Here is a 16,358-nt window from a genome sequence, read left to right as displayed (position 1 = left end):
TGTATATATGCATGTGAATGTATATGCATATGCTTATATATTGGGCTGTTGGAAAAGTCATGACATATTTTTTGTTTTTCTTCTATGCAAAAATATGTCATGAATTTTCTGACAACCCAAAATATATTCGTGTACTTTTTATTGCCTTTAAAAATATATTCTGACTTGCAAGCTGATTAGATAGTCCAGCAGTAGAGCACAGAAGCTTCATGCCAAAGGCCCCAGGTTTAATCCCCACAATCACCTTTATAAGAGCTAAAGATTCCTCTGGTGTCTGTCTCTCTGTCTTTCTCCTTTCCTCCCCATCCCACTTATAAAAGTGCCTGAATGGACATGTCCAAAAAATTAAAATTCCAACTTGAAAACCATTTAGAAATTGATCACTCCATGGTTGGGGAAATATTGGGGTATCAGAGAAGTCATGATGTGTGTGTGTGTGTGTGTGTGTGTGTGTGTGTGTGTATTCCCCCCTACCAGGTTATTACTGGGGCTCAGTGTGGCACTCTGAATCCACTGCTCCTGGCAGCCATTTTTTCCTTTTTATTGGATAGGACAGAGAGAAATTGAGAGGGGAGGGGAAGTTATAGAGGGGGAGAGAAAGACACCTGCAGACCTGCTTCACCACTTGTGAATCAGACACTCTGCAGGTAGGGAGTAGGGGCTCAAACTGGATCCTTGCACTTCATACTATGTGGACTTAACTGGATGCGCCACTACCCTGGCCCCTATATTTTTTTCTATGCAATCAGTGTGTCATGACTTTTTCAGTAGCCCAATAGCAAAGGTGAGAGAATGCAAGATTTGTGTGTCTGAGTCTCCCTGTTTGATCCTCAGTGCTGCACATACCAGAGTGATGCTCTGGTTCCTGTTTCTCTCAAATGAAATTCTCTCTATATCTCTTGTGAAATAAATAAAAATACATACTAAAAATAATATTTTTTGACTTTTTACAAATATATTTTATTTTTATCAACAAAGATGGGATGCTTGGGATCAGTCTTCAAACCTTAAGACTACGGCCATTGTAGTCCCTGCCACATTCCCTTCTCTCACTTGGTTCCTTTTGGTTCTCCTTTTCTGTATTGCAAAGTACATCCTAGGAGCAGATGAAGATTGCTTTACTGGTAACAGATCTTTCTAAAAAGCAAAGTTCTAGCAACTGCTAGCAATTGGCCTGTCACAATCTTCAGTATTGACACTGCCAGGAAACCTGTTGAAGAAGTTAAAATTTCTTACACTCACTCCACCCGAAACTGGTGAAAATCCAAGAAAAAGTTATCAAAGCATATGTTGTGAAATATAGGAACGTTGAGTGGCAGCTACAGGTATTATGCTGACCTGTGCTGTCAAAGTCTCTCCAGGTTATTCTTGCATGCAGTTGGAGATCCCATGGCTACCACCAGCCATAAACCTTGGGAACATGCTGTAAAAATTATATTTTTAAAAAGGAAATTGACCAAGTCTTTGTCACTAGCTTCTTTAGGTTTCACTTTGTTGTTACAGAAAGATCTTCCAAAACCCAACAACATCATATAAATATCTCTACAGATAAATTGTCATTGCATTTAACTTAAGGGCTTAAGTATTTCCCTCAGTGTCCTAGAAAATGGCTGATAAAATAGGCTATTGATTTATAAAGTCATAGTCCAACTTCTAGACTGTATTTTCTCTTTTTACTTTATTTGTAACATAATAAATATTCTTAGTTCCAAACCTCGCTACTGGAAAAAGTTATTTGGGACAAATAAAACCTAAATTCTATTGCCAACGAGGACAGAGAGGTAGCTTTAAAGTCTGAGAACCAATTTCACAAACTATAAGTTTATTACATAGCTAAAAGGAACTCAAAGCATGAACCATAATAGGAAGGTGGCATACTGGAGAGTATGGAGTCTCTATTGGGAAAAAGTACACTCTGTCTCATTAAATGATGCTCATGGAAACTCAGGTAGAGGTAAGTTGAGTGCTTATTTGGGAAGTACATGAAAAGATTGCCTGTATTCAAACAAAGAAAGGATCTGTTCAGGAGAATAATTCAATTCTAAATGAAGTTGTTAACAAATCTTGCTGGCCTGGTTGCCATGCAGTAAATTTTCTTTTCATGGAAAAGTATAAAAGACACCCAAATACTATCAAGAGAGGAGTGCTTGAGACCATTTATCTTGTTTCCAAGTGACTTGGCTAAATGTTAAGGTTATTCCTTCCAAAAGAGATGAAGATATCATTTAAATAGGAAAAAAAAAATGGGACAACTTACAAGGCCTTCACTGTGGCACTCTTTTTTGGGTAGACATGGAGAAAGGAAGCAGAGAATTACACTAACCTTTGGGAGGAATGGAGAGAATTCAGTCTTTTTTACCTTTGAAGGCTAGAGTTTATGGTGTACATTTAACCTAATAAGTACAATAATTACAGGAACCTCTGAGTTAAGAATAAAAAGCTCTTCATAAAACTATGGCTTTTAACCTTCTTTTAACTTCACATATTATGATGATGCTAACAAGTGTTTATGGGTAAACACTAAAACCAAAAAGGCATCATGTTTATTCCAGGTGATATACAAGGTAAAAAATATAGAAGCTATAAGGTTTGAAAATGCATGAGTAATTTTTGTTGAGTATTTACTTACTAGATGCCAGTCGTTATTAATTTAATTCTGACAACATACAATTACATAGTGTATAACTGTATTCTGCTCAACAGGAAGCTGAGTTGTCAAATGGATATAAAATAGCTACTACAATGTATGTGAAGGGAAAAAATAAATCTACTGAAATAAGCAAGAAAAGAAAGTAACTCAGTACTGAGGTCCCAAACAAGTATGCCCAATGCTTAAAATAATCTGACGCCTAAATGTCTAGACCAACAATTGCCAGCTCTCACATGCTTCGTCGGCATTCTTCTTGTCACCTCTCTTCAAAATTTCATTTCCTCATACTCAGATTCATTATCCTTGACTTCTGTGACACGCTCCTGATTCTCCTCCCATGTCTAAATTTTCCTATACTTCCTCATTAACTCTCCTCCCTTCATCTCATGATCGAAGAAAACCACCAAGATTTAGGGCCAGATTCTTTCATTATTATAATATTTTCTGGCATTATTATAATGTTTTCTGAAATACCCTTGTTTTTCTATTCAAAATATCTGTCCTAGGGGGCTGGGTGGTAGTACAGCAGGTTAAGTGCACATGGACAGGCATAAGGATCCCGACTTGAGCCCCCACCTCCCCACCTGCAGGGGGGTCACTTCACAGGTGGTAAAGCAGGCCTGCAGGTGTCTTTCTTTTTTAAAAAAAATTTTATATCTATTTATTTTCCTTTTTGTTGCCCTTGTTTTTTATTGTTGTAGTTATTGTTGTTATTGATGTCATTGTTGTTAAGTAGGACAGAGAGAAATGGAGAGAGGAGGAGAAGACAGAGAGGAGGAGAGAAAGATAGACATCTGCAGACCTGCTTCACCGCCAGTGAAGCGACCCCCCTGCAGGTGGAGGAGCCAGGGGCTCCTTCCAATGGTCCTTGTGCTTCACGCCACCTGCACTTACCCCGCTGCGCTACCACCCAACTCCCGGTGTCTATCTTTCTATCCCCCTCTGTCTTCCCTTCCTCTCACAATTTCTCTCTGTCCTATCCAATAACAACAATAATAACAACAACAACAATAAACAAGAGAAAAAATGGGGAAAAATGGCCTCCAGGAGCAGTGGATTCGTAGTGTAGGCACCAAGCCCTAGCAATAACCCTGGAGGAAAAAAATGTGTGTGTGTGTGTGTGTGTGTGTGTGTGTGTGTGTGTGTGTGTGTGTGTGTGTGTGTGTGTTCTAATATAAGCCAATATATCTAACTGAATAACACTTTTGTCATGTCACAATCTTTTCCTTTTATTTCTAAGACAAGGTAATTGGTCTGGTAAATATCCTCCTCAGTCTTGTATCTAATTTCTCTCCTCTTCCTTTTTCTTTTTTTCTTTTTTTTTTTTTCTACTCGGGTTATATCTAGGGCTCATTGCCTGCAGGACTCCACTACTCCCACAGGTTTCTGTTTCCTTCCTTCCTTCCTTCCTTCCATCGGGCAGAAGAAACTGAGAAAAATAGAGACACTGCAGTATATTTCCACCATGTGTGAAGTCTCTTTCCCATGCAGGACTTCCATGTGGTGGCTGGGATAACGTGTTCTGCTGAGTGAACTACCTCCAGACCCCGCTTCAATTTTCTCTTATGTCTTACTACTGCCCAATAAGAATTCTCTTCTGGAACTCATCTAGCCTGCTCTCAACAAGCTATAGCCATGCCTCCATCCTGAAGTTCTGTCCTGACAGCAGCTTAGTATTATTAAACACCACACTCATGGAGCTCATGGAGTTCTATGTAGATTTTAGATCTTTGTGGATACAGTGAAATGTTACTTTTCCTTAAAACTCTGGGGAGTCACTCAGCATTGTGTCTAAGCAAGGTTTCTAATTCGTATTTTGCTGGATGAATGAATGATCTACTGAGAAGTATCCAAATGTGTAAGCACAGTGCCTTCCAGAGCACACTAGTGGGGGGAGATAACATGGGCTGCCAGCTCTACCAACAGACAGCAGATTTCAGTCACGTGAATTTCTCAAAAGACTGGCCAAAGGATTCTCTTTTACTTTTCTGTGTAGCCAGTGACCACAGCATACAGAACATTCTTTTAAAAGGAGTCAAAAGAATACTGGCATTTGATATGAGCCAATCTGTGTGTAGTTTATAACTATTTTATGCTTGTTTTGCGGCAAAACCTTGGCAGGTGAGACCCCCAGAAAGAATGTAAACAGACGGTGTAAATAAGGTCCAGTTCTGAAACATCACTTCGCTCTGTGCTTTTTTGGTTCATATTCTCCTGTGGGTCTCTCTTGATAAATGATGTGTAATTAAACTACGTGCAATTCATATAATTTAAAAAGTTTATAAATTTTGTCTATTCATATAAATGTATATAAATTTTGTCTTCTGTAATTTGTAACATGTGATTGTAATGTCACTGGAAAGCTGTAAAATTTCAGCAGTGACTTAATTTTTGAAATTGACTCTAAGAAGAACTTGTCTCCTAGCCAGAAGTGAAAAGCACCTTTGCAGACAGAATAGTTATTAATCCTTTCATTTGGTCTTAAAATGAGTGTTGCATAAGACCAAAGATCTCAATTGGCCTGTTCTCCTGGTCTAGTAATTATTATTATTATTATTATTTTAATATTTATTTTTCCTTTTCTTGCCCTTGTTATTTTATTGTTGTTGTAGTTATTGTTGTTATTGTTATTGATGTCATTGTTGTTGGATAGGACAGAGAGAAATGGAGAGAGGAGGGGAAGATAGAGAGGGGAAGAGAAAGACACCTGCAGACCTGCTTCACCACCTGTGAAATGACCCCCCTAAAGGCGGGGAGCCGGGGGCTCAAACCGGGATCCTTACACCAGACTGTGCGCTTCACACCACATGCGCTTAACCCGCTGAGCTACTCCCAGTAATTATTTTTTTACACACTAGACTAGACCACAGTCAGTGGGCTGGGTTGAGGCAGAAAAGTTATTGAAATATAATGATAATATTAAGACTTAAAAGTCCAAGTAAACACATTGGAGACCATGTCAAGTTTTGTAAACTAAAACTGGCGGGAGATCACACAACTTGGCTTCACATGAATCTGAAATATTTAAGACATTTTCTATTTTTTCCTCCTCGGGTTTGGAATAATCATTGCTCATGCAAACCAGAAACAGACCTAAATATCTGACAAATTACTGGCTAGTCTCTCTTATGGTTCCATAAGCTAGGAAAACAATACAATAGAACAATACCATGTTGCTATTTTGAATGAAATAAAACAAAGAACTTGTTAATTGGCGGGGGGGTGGTCAGGAAGTAGAAAAATAAAGCATTGGGGAATGAACGTGATTTTTTTCTAGTTTTAGTAAGTCTGAAAAATAAAGGGGCAGGGGGGTAAGAGGGTTACAGGTAAAAAGAGACAAAGACTTTAAAAACAAAGATGTAGCCTGCCTCTGCTTTTACCAGTTGCCAAAAATCGTTCATGGAAAGGACAGTGTAGCCATCAAAAGGGCTTCTGAAAGCTCAGAATTCTCTTTAATTCTCAAAACTTTCAGGAAAAATGCCTCCTCCCCACAGTAATCCCACCCTAATTCCAGAATTTGCAAAGTCATAGGTTAATGCCAACCTAAAAATGGGGAGGAACACTGTTGGGTAATATAAAGTGAGATAATGATATGGGACAGAGGAAAGGAAACTTCAAAGAGTAGCTGCAACTTAGGGCTAGGGACAGTCCAAACAGGAGGGATGGAAAAACTGGAAAGCACAGCCCTGAAATGTTCCTAGATATTAAGAACAATAATTCTTTGAAAATGGAGGGAGGGGGAGTTAACAGAGCAGTATGGTAAGTGTAAGTGCTTTAGAAGAAATGAGAAAGGAAGATTTCAATTCTGAGAAAGGAAAGGATTTTGTATTCTTTCTTTCTTTCTTTTTCTGGAGTCAGGGCCTCACTCATGTCTGAATTTGCTGCTCTTGGGTTGCTTTTTCATTCAAATAAAGAAAAAGACAAAGAGAGGAGAGACACCACAAATTCAGAGCTTCCTCTTGTGTCATGGCAGTCCCACATGGTTCGAGCTCTATTTCATGAGCTATCTCTCCAGCCCTATATTTTAAAGATCTCACTGCTAGATTTACATTTCACTTTTTTTATATTTATCTATTTTCCTTTTTGTTGTCCTTGTTTTTTATTGTTTTTGTCGTTATTACTGTTGTTATTGTTGATGTCGTCGTCGGATAGGACAAAGAGAAATGGAGAGAGGAGGGGAAGACAGAGAGGGGGAGAGATAGGCAGACACCTGCAGACCTGCTTCACCGCCTGTGAAGTGACTCCCCTGCAGGTGGGGAGTCGGGAGCTCGAACTGGATCCTTACGCTGGTCCTTGTGCTTTGCGCCCCATGTGCTTAACCCGCTGAGCTACCGCCCGACTACCTTACATTTGATTTTTTTTTAAATCATTTTAAAGGAGAGGTGTTACTGGTTTACAGTATAGCAGCTGACACACGGTACATTTTCTCATCTCCCCATGATATGTGTCTGCAACATTTGATTTTGTTTTTTTAATCTTCAGAAACATTCCCTGGATATTCATTTATATGAGAAGAGAACTGTGCTAAAAGCTATTTAATAATTTTATTTATTTATTATTTATTTCCCTTTTTGTTGCCCTTGGGGTTTTTTATGGTTGTTATTATTATTGTTATTGGTGTCATCATTGTTGGATAGGACAGAGAGAGATAGAGGAGGGGAAAACAGAAAAGGGGAGAGAAAGACACCTGCAGATCTGCTTCACCGTTTGTTAAGCGACCCCCCTGCAGGTGGGGAGCCAGGGCTCGAACCAGGATCCTTAGGCCAGTCCTTGTGCTTTGTGCCATATGCACTTAGCCTGCCCGACTCCCTAATAATTTTAAAACTGAGCAACTACCCTAAAACCTCACTCAGTACAGTTACAATACATCAATATCAATCCCCTTATTTTCTCTCCTTCACACAATTTGCATGATCTCTTGGGTCACTGGAAAAGTCATGATGGATTACTTTTATGCAGAAATGGGTCATGAGTTTTCCAACAATCCAATATTTTAGTACATAACATTTTTAATACCAAATGATATTAAAAACGTACAAATTTACAAAACATAAAAATCAACTGAAGTAGAATATATAAGTAATTCAAAAGAGACAACATCTATGTGTCATTTCTTTAAAAGTTCTTTTCTTAGGGTTGGGGAGACAGCATATTAGCTATGGAAAAGACTTTTATGCTTGAGTCTCTGCAGTCCCAGGTTCAATCCCCAGTACCACAAGCCAGAGCTGAGAAGTACTCTGGCTTCTCTATATATAGTTCTCTTTTATCAAACTAAATAAATAAGGTATTTTAAGTTCCTTTTATAATAATATAATTATCTATTAGAGTATTTTATTTGTTGATAAAAAGTAAAGACTTTGAACTGATTTAGAAGCATCAGAAGATATTGTTAATGATGGTTTTCAACATTAAGCCATATATTTTTCTAAGTTTTATTTTCAGGTAGTTTTCTGGAACTCTTCAATATAAAAATATATTTTGGGGGGTTGGGCAGTAACACAACAGATTAAGCGCACATGGGGCAAAGTTCAAGGACCGGTGTAAGAAACCGGTTCGAGCCCCCGACTCCCCACCTGCAGGGGAGTCACTTCACAGGCAGTGAAGCAGGTCTGCAGGTGTCTATCTTCACCTCCTCTCTCCATTTCTCTCTGTCCTATCCAACAATGAACAACATCAACAATGACAATAATGGCCACAACAATGCTACAAAAAGGGCAACAAAAGGGGGGGGAAATGGCCTCCAGGAGCAGTGAATTCATGGTGCAGGCACTGAGCCCCAGCAATAACCCTGAGGCAAAAAAGAAAGAAAGAAAGAAAGAAAGAAAGAAAGAAAGAAAGAAAGAAAGAAAGAAAGAAAGAAAGAAATATATATATATATATATATATATATATATATATATATATCTTTATTGAGCCCACATGGACAGTATTTACTTCTTTGAGTAAAAAAAATAAATAAATAAAAAGACTTCCCACTAAGTTTGGTTTTTGAAAAAAAATACATGAAATGGTTTTAGTAAAGCCTTAGTTTGATTTTTTTTTGTTTATATAACTGTAATTTCATATATGAGATTAGTATGCTACATAATATGTTCCAATGACCAGCTATTCTGTTTCTGTCTAAAAGCCAAATAGGAAGGGCCAGTGTGGTGTAAAAGGGACTCTCTGGAGTTGGCCGGTAGTGCAGCGGGTTAAGCGCATGTGATGCGAAGCACAGGGACCCGTGTAAGGATCCTGGTTCAAGCCCCCAGCTTCCCACCTGCAGGGGAGTCGCTTCACAGGTGGTGAAGCAGGCCTGCAGGTGTCTGTCTTTCTCTCCCCCTCTCTGTCTTCCCCTCCTCTCTCGATGTCCCTCTGTCCTGTCCAACAACAACAGCAGCTATAATAACAATAACAACCACAACAAGGGCAACAACAACAACAAAAGGAATCCTTAATGTGAGTCTATGCAAACTTAGAGAAATCGTATGCATATGAGTCCCCCCCACCCCACCCCCCAGAAGTGGATCTTAGCTTTCAAAACATTTACTGACTTGTTGCTTCTGTTCTCTTTTTGGAGTATCTTATATATTTATTTGTTTGTTTGTTTGTTTGCTTATTTCTGCCTCCAGGGTTATCACTGGGGCTCAATTCCAGCACTATGAATCCACTGCACCAGGAGGCCATTTTTTCCATTTCTTTTTTTATGTTGGATAGGATAGAGAGAAATTGAGAGGGGAGGGGAAGACAGAGAGAGAGGAGAGAAAGACACCTGCAGACCTGCTTCACCACTTGTGAAGTGACCCCCCCCCCCCGCAGGTGGGCAGCCAGGGGCTTGAGCCAAGATCTTTGAGTGGGTCCTTGCACTTCACACTATGTGCATTTAACCCAGTTGCACCACCCCCTGACCCACTCTTACACATTTCCATTCAGCTTTGCACACCTACATTTCTGTGATCTGCAAATTCTTGTCTCTGACTTTCAAGCTACTTCTGAACTCTAGATTCATATTTATGAGTGTCTATCAGATATTTCCCCTTTGAACTCAACATTCTGGAACTACACTCCTTAACTTCCAAATGGACCTCTACACACATTTCTTAAGATAGCACTCACTGTATACCTGGTTACCTGACATATAAACTTGGCCTTTTGAGACTCTGAACTTCTTTTAAATCAGTCTTCCTTATTTTTCTTTCTACGTTGCTATCAAAATTCAGACAGTTATTACTCATGCTTCTGCAATTACCCTTTAATTTGTCTCCCCAATAAACCATGCCCTGCAGATTGAATCCCCTTCAATCTACACTGTCGTTCAGTTTGTCTTACTACTAACTTCCTACTGGACCACATCACTGCTCCCATATAAAGTCTTAATAATTTCTGGTTACAAGAAAGATTTTAGCCAGAACATTTCCTCTCCTGGCTCTGCTTATCAACCTTTTCTCTCAAGTCTTTGATCCAGTCATTGAAAATTTCAAGGAGGGGGAGTAGGTTGTATAATGGTTATGCAAAAAGACTCTCATGCCTGAGGTTCTAAAGTTCCAGGCTCAATCTCCTGCACCACCATAAGCTAAAGCTGAGTAATGCCCTGTTAAAAAAAAAAAGAGGGGTCAGGTGGTGGCACACCTGGTTGAGCGACATGTTACAATGTGAAAGGACCCAGATTCGAGACTCTGACCACCACCTGCAGGGGGAAAGCTTTTCGAGTGGTGAAGCAGGGCTGCAGGTTTCTCTCTGTCTATCTCCTCCTTCCCTCTCGATTTCTGGATGTTTCTATCCAATAAATAAAGATAATTTTTTAAATGCTATAAAAAAAAGAAAAGAAAGAGAAGAAGAAAAGAAAAAAAAAAGATTATTTCAGACCACTGAATCACCTCCTCCCTACTCTGTACTTGGAATATTCATTCCCTGCTCTTAACCACAAACTTTGATTTAATTTTCCAATTTCAGATGAAATGTCACCTCTTTGGTATAATTGTCCCTTTCCCAGATGGAGCTTTTTTTTTTTCTGTGCTCATTCATGGAGAGAGGAGAGGAAGACAGAGAGGAGGAGAGAAAGATAGACACCTGAGACCTGCTTCACCACTTGTGAAGCAACTCCCCTGAAGGGGGGGAACCAGGGACTTGAACACGGATCCTTACACCAGTCTTTGCGGGTTGCACCAAGTGTGCTTAACCCAACCAACTCCCTATACTATGCATTTTATGAAGGAAATATTTGACAAATCCTAGAACTTTGGAATTTCATGGTTTTTGAGACTTCAGAATTTCACGTTTTTTAACACATTATGGTAAATAAAAAACACTGCTGCAAGGTGTGTGATCATGGGCAATGAGAAATGGATAATACACATGATGTGTCAACCCAAAAGAATTATCTTGGGGTCAGGTGGTGGCCCACATGGTTAAAGTACACTCATTACAGTGTGCAAGGACCTGAGTTCAAGCCCCTGGTCCCCACCTGCAGGGGGAAAGCTTCACACATGGTGAAGTAGAGCTGCAGGTGTTTCTCGATCTCTCTCCCTCTCTACCTCTCCAATCCCCTCTCAGTTTCTCTCTGTCTCTATCAAATAATAAATATTTTTTAAAGAATATTAAAAAAACAAGAATTATTTGGAAAATTGCATTGCTATGCTTATATCATCTTATACTACAGAGAATCATATAAGCATGTGTCCTATAACCAGAAAAATACATTAGTATTACACCTGATTATAAAAACAAACAAAAAAATTTAAAGGAAATTATTATGTTATTCTTTTATTAGAGTAAATACATATTGAAAACTGCAAGATATTGAGAATGTGAATATCTTATGAGACGGACCAGGCAGGGACATACTAGGTAGAACTCACATGCACAAGGACTGGTGTTCAAGTCCCTAGTCCCTACATGCAGAAGGGAAACTTCATAAGAAGTGAAGCAATGCTATAGGTGTCTCTCCTTTTCTTTGTTTCTCTCTCTCTCTCTTTTTTTTTTTTTTTGCCTCTAGGGTTATTGCTGGGGCTCAGTGCCTGCACCACGAATTCACTGCTCCTGGAGGCCATTTTTTTCCCTTTCGTTGCCCTTGTTGTTTATCGGTGTTGTTGTCACTATTATCGTTGTCACTATTATTGCTGTCATTGTTGTTGGATAGGACAGAGAGAAATTGAGAGGGGAGGAGAAGACAGAGAGGGGGAGAGAAAGATAGACACCTGCAGACCTGCTTCACCGCTTGTGAAGCGACTCCCCTGCAGGTGGGGAGCCGGGGGCTCTAACTGGGATCCTTAAGCAGGTCCTTGTGCTTTGTGCCACATGCACTTATCCCGCTGCCCTACCTCTCAGCCCCCTGTTGTTTCTCATTCTATCCCAAAATAAATAGGAAAAACATGGTGACCAGAAAAGGTGAAGAAGTGGAGGCATAGTGCCCTGCAAAAAGACTTTCATGCCTGAGGAACTAAAAATGCCAGGTTCAATCCCCCATACCACCATAAACCAGACCTGAGTAGTGCTCTGATATTAAAAAAAAAAGTCTTGAGTCAAATTAGTCATACCTTTATTTCTTTTTCATATTTATTTATTAATGCCAGAGAAATAGAGAGAACTAGAGCATCACTGTGCCCAGGGACTGAACAACGTGGGACTTTATGCTTTTAAGTTCAAAACTCTAGGCCACTGCACCACCTCCTGGGGCTCTAGTCATATCTTTAAATAAAATAAGTAGCCCATGTCTTGCCACATCCATTCCAAATTATGAAACTTCTATCTTTAGATGAGACAGAAGCATAGTGTACTTCTAAAGCCTTAGTTGAGAAAGGTAAACAATGGGACTCCAATTAGAACTCAGCCAGAAATAGGAGATAATGAGTTCAAGCACAAAGAAACTACACTGGTCCTATGTTGGTATGCATGAGACCCCTTCTGTTTCATTTGGTTTAAATCCCCCCCTGCTTAACACTATTCTATTTACATAACCACTGCATTCTATTTACATAACCACTGTTAACAAGCACCACCCTCCCTCCAGGGCATTGGTGGTTCAGTGATAGGATTCTCGCCTGCTCCGCCCCCTCCTTGTCACACTCTGATTTTCACCAGTCACTTTTCTCTCCACCCTCTCTATGTCACATCCTGTTCCCACCCTACTTGGCAAGTATATATAAAGACAGCATTGTGAGTTTTAGGGTACTCGAGTTTAGCTTAGCTCGGCTTAGATTGTGCTGCATCCTGCATGAATAAAGAGATACTGCCTACAGCTCAGCCATGAGTCCCTGGTCATCTGTTACCCGCCCATGAAGCCAGCCCGGCGAAAACAACATAGCCCATCGAAAACGACAGTCCTACTGTTCTCTACAGACAGAACTAACAAATAACAATGTCTACAGCAATTTAGGTGTACTCTGGGCTACAGTCAGACCAAACTTGACTGGTATTCTAATTCCACTTTACAGCATATGAATGTTCTTGGACATATCAGTGTCCTAGGCTCTCAGCACATATGCGCTGAGTTTTGTCAGTCACTAGGCAGTGTATATGTCAGTGATGGCATCTTAAGCATAGAGATCTAGTATTTGTCTTTTGCAAGTGTCCAGGCTGGAAAGGAGCTGGTCCTTGGTCAAGGAATTAAAACATTAAATAAAGCACTTTAGAGAAGTATGTATTGCTTTGGGAATTTGTAATTTGCTTTCAATTGGGGGAGGGAGTATGGAAACAAGAAAGACTTAGCTGAGGAAGTTGAAAAATACTTCCCTAGACAGACAAACTCACCAATGTGTCTTGGAACCCCACCTCTCCAGAGCCCTATCCCACTAAGGAAAGGTAGACACAAGCTGGGGATATGGATTAACCTGTCAATACCCATGCCCAGTGGAGAAGAAGCAATTACAGATGCCAGGCATCCCATCTTCTGTTCCCCATAAAGATCTTTGGTCCATATTCCCACAGGGGTAAAGAATAGGGAAGCTTCCAGTGTAAGGGGTGGGATATGGCACTCTGGTGGTGGGAACTGTATGGAGTTGTACACCTCTTATCCCAAAATCTTGTCAATCATTACTAAATCACCAATAATAATAATAATAATTGTTGTATGCTTTACATTGGTTTGGTCTAGCTCTCCCCCCGCCAGAAAAATTGGTTTGGCCCCTGCTAGTTTCGCAGGCCGCTTGTCCCCACCCCAAGGGAACCCCTACAGAGTTCCAGAGTTCTTGGCGCCCCAGCATGAGGAGAAGGATGCAGGAGAGTTCTGTGTAGTGGTTAGTTTAAGGGTCTCTCTCTGCCACCAGAGGAGAAAGACAGGAGAGCACATGTTTGCCCGCTCGTGAATAAAGATATACAGCTTCCCAGTCCAGCCGTGTGTCCCCGAGTCTGTCTCTGTTCACTACCGCGAAGCTAACCTGGCCTGCTGGAGCCCCCCGAATTTTAACAACAAATAATAATAAGCTGAAAAATTAGAAAACATGGGGCTGGGTGGTGACGCACCTGGTTGAGCACATACATTACAGTGCACAAGGACCCAGATTTAAGCCCTCTGGTCCCCACCTGCAGGAGGAAAGCTTTGTGAGTGGTGAAGCAGGGCTGCAGGTGTCTCTCTCCCTCTCTATCACCCCCTTCCCTCTCTATTTCTTACTGTCTCTATCCAATAAATAAATAAAGATAATTTTTAAAAGATTTTAAAAAATAAGAAAACACAAAGCAGAACTTGGACTGGAGTTAGTGTATTGCACAAAAGTCTAAGACTCTGGCGGGGGGAGGGTTCAGGTCTTGGAACATGATGGCAGAGGAGGACCTAGAGGGGGTTAAAATGCCATGTGGAAAACAGAAATGTTACACATGTACAAACTACTGTTTTTTACTGTTGGCAGTAAACCATTAACCCCCCTAATAAAGTAAAAAGGAAATAAAGAAAAGAAAGGAAGGGAGGAAAGAAGGAAGGAAGGAAAGAAGGAAGGAAGGAAGGAAGGAAAGAAGGAAGATAGGAAGAAAGGAAGAAGCCTAGCAGACTGCAGCAAAGAGAAGGGAAGAGGTTTTTCTATGAGTGGAAGTCAGAATTTCAACAACTACACACAAGAGGGTTTTGCTGTTGTTGTTTTGTTTTGTTTTGTTTTGTTTTGTTTTGTTTTGTTTTGTTTTGTTTTACTAGAGCACCACTCAGCTCTGGCCTATAGTGATGTAAAGGATTAAACCTGGGACCCTTGGTGCCTCAGACCTGACTGTCTATTATGCACACTGCTCTGTTATTTCCCGAACCAAGAAAACGACAAGTTCTTTTCATATTTTTAATTATTTATTGGATAGAGAGAATTTGAGAGGGAAGAGGAGGGAGGGCAGGAGAGAGGGGGGAGAAGGAGAGAGAGGGAGGGAGGGAAAGAGAGAGAGACCTGCAACACTTCTCCACCATTTGTGAAGCTTCCCTCCTGCAGGTGGGGGGCTGGGGGCTTGAACCCAGGTCCTTACACAGTGTAACATGTAGACTCAACAACCCTATCCATCCCCCATCCAACCCTAAAGTAAGAATCTTAACACATCTGTCATGAGAAACATTTTATATCTCCGTATAACTAGAGTAATTCCAGCACCTGCCTGAGAATCCATCTCAAGACCCAAGGTGAAAGTAGCCTATAGGGTAAGTTTTCAGGGAGCTGTGGTGGAAGAGTAATACTATCACTAGGTGACTGTATGGTGGTGTTTGGCTTATTGTTGTAAATTTTAAGCGTTTAGATGCTGATTTAAGGACTTTAAGACCTAAATAGAGAGCCACGGATTTTCCACTTGCAATGTTAGCCAACTCCCCAGTATTTCTACTTTGCCCACTTAAAACATGCCAAAATATTAGGACCAAGTTGAAACTTTTTCAGTTGTCACACTTATATAAATCAGGTCCTTTAATTCTTCTTGAATTATTTCCTATAAATTCCTTGTGGCTTGCAACTTACCTTCTCAACCGTAAGCCTGGAGTAATCACTCTTTCTCAAAAGCATAGTGAATGACAGTGCTTTGCAGTTCAAATACACAGTTTGGAGGCATATGCGAGCAGACACCATAGTTAGTTAAGCTGATTCATTAGGAAAAAGAAGGCAGTTACAGCTGAATCAACTGTCATCTCTCAGTGCTGACTGCCGATTTGACGTGATGAGAGAAAGTTCACGCACGTGGACGGGTGAACTCAGCTCCTGGATGGTCTGGAACATCGTTAACTCATACAGACTGATCCTGGCCCAGGTTCAAACCTCTAAGCCTTTGTTCTCAGGGCTCAGAGGATGACTTTGAAGTTCAGGATAAAGCTCTTCTAACACACCATTACCAAAGAATAACCTTTTGATTATGATCTCATGAAAGTATAATCAATAACTTACATAAGTTAAAACCATGGCAAACAGTGATGGTCCTGTAATTGGACCTTTATGAATTCCATATGTTGCAATCTCTGTGCTAGCTAACAGTCTTGCATAATACATATATCTTTTCCCCAAACATAGCCGTTGAACTTTCTTAAAAGGCTATGAAACTTTTCACAGCTACTGTCAGCCTTGAACTCTCCAGGCCCCTACGCATGGGCGTGGGGACTTAACGGAGAGCATTTTTCAGAAAGCTTAAGAGGATAATAAATATTTCTCCTAAGTCCAATAGATAGTTATCTGTGCAAAGCATCTTAATCAAAGTCAGTAACTTTTTACTTAATTATGTGGCTTGTATGCATTAAAAATGCATATCAGGGAGAAAAGGCTTTTCCAATAAATTACTGAAAACA

The 16,358-nt window shown here is 40.3% G+C and overlaps 1 protein-coding gene and 1 non-coding gene across 4 annotated transcripts in view; both read right to left on the bottom strand.

Moving 5' to 3' along the window:
* WIF1 (WNT inhibitory factor 1) overlaps positions 1-16,358 on the bottom strand; it is an 89,523-nt gene that overhangs the window by 31,965 nt on the left and 41,200 nt on the right. The window lies entirely within an intron of this gene.
* LOC132539683 (small nucleolar RNA SNORA44) lies at positions 1,296-1,426 on the bottom strand. Its single transcript, XR_009551012.1, has one exon. It is a non-coding gene; the product is annotated as a small nucleolar RNA SNORA44 (small nucleolar RNA).

Source organism: Erinaceus europaeus, chromosome 7 (assembly GCF_950295315.1).
Source record: "Erinaceus europaeus chromosome 7, mEriEur2.1, whole genome shotgun sequence".
Taxonomy (NCBI): Eukaryota; Metazoa; Chordata; class Mammalia; order Eulipotyphla; family Erinaceidae; genus Erinaceus; species Erinaceus europaeus.
Note: the sequence above shows the minus strand (reverse complement) of the source record. Positions and strands in the feature narration are given on the sequence as shown.